Genomic DNA, 952 nt, shown 5'->3' on the forward strand with positions numbered 1-952 from the left:
TATACTCATTTCCACAATTGGTGTCCTGAACTAATACCACTGAAGAAAGAAGACACAATTGCAGTCATTATTTCCAAAGAGCAACCATTAAGCAATTTGTTGGCATCCTAAAGCAAAGCAGGTTGCCAGGACTGGTCTTGAGAAGTCCTTCAATATAGTTGTCAAAGAGTGACCTGAATGTTGGTGGCTTGATAATGTGTTATGAAGTACAGTACCTTTAAGTGAGTTAAAGGTTAGCAGAACTACCTGAGAGCACTAAGTATTCTGAACAAAATACAATGTAACCTTTCGGCCTGGCAGCTAGAGTAACTGGTTGCCTGGAGACAAAAACAAATTCGAATTAGGCCAATCAGTTTAAATTATACCCCCCAAAAATACCAAACTCCATTCAAGTTTGAATTTAGCATATTCACAATCTTAAAAACCACTGACACGATCGAATACTTTGAGGGAAAACGTGAAAAGTTGAGAGAGAATTGCCAAAAGACCAACAGATGTAAGCTGCTAGTCAGAACTGTCTGAGAGGTACCTGTCTGGAGAAGGTTTGCACAGAGGAAAAACATCAACACCGACTGGAGAGCAAATCTACAGAGGAAGATGCAAAGAGAAGATTCGACTGTTGCCTTGTTTTGAAATTTTAATTTTTAGTAAATCTTAATTGGGGGTTTTATCGAGAGTGTGGTGCTGGAAAAGTACAGCAGGTCAGGCAGCATGTGAGGAGAAGGAGAATCGATGTTTCGGCATAAGCCCTTCATCAGGAATGAGGCTTGTGGGCGGGAGGTTGAGATATAATTGGGAGGGGGGGGTGGGGTTGGGTGGGGGGAGGTAGCTGAGGGATTGGGGGAGGGTGGGGTGCGGGGATGAAGGTCACAGTCCCAGCTCCCATTGGTTGATGATGGGGTGTGCTTGAACCTCCTGGCCCTGGGTCCGACTGCTCCTGAGTCCAACACTC

Source organism: Chiloscyllium plagiosum, chromosome 9, assembly GCF_004010195.1.
Source record: "Chiloscyllium plagiosum isolate BGI_BamShark_2017 chromosome 9, ASM401019v2, whole genome shotgun sequence".
Taxonomy (NCBI): Eukaryota; Metazoa; Chordata; class Chondrichthyes; order Orectolobiformes; family Hemiscylliidae; genus Chiloscyllium; species Chiloscyllium plagiosum.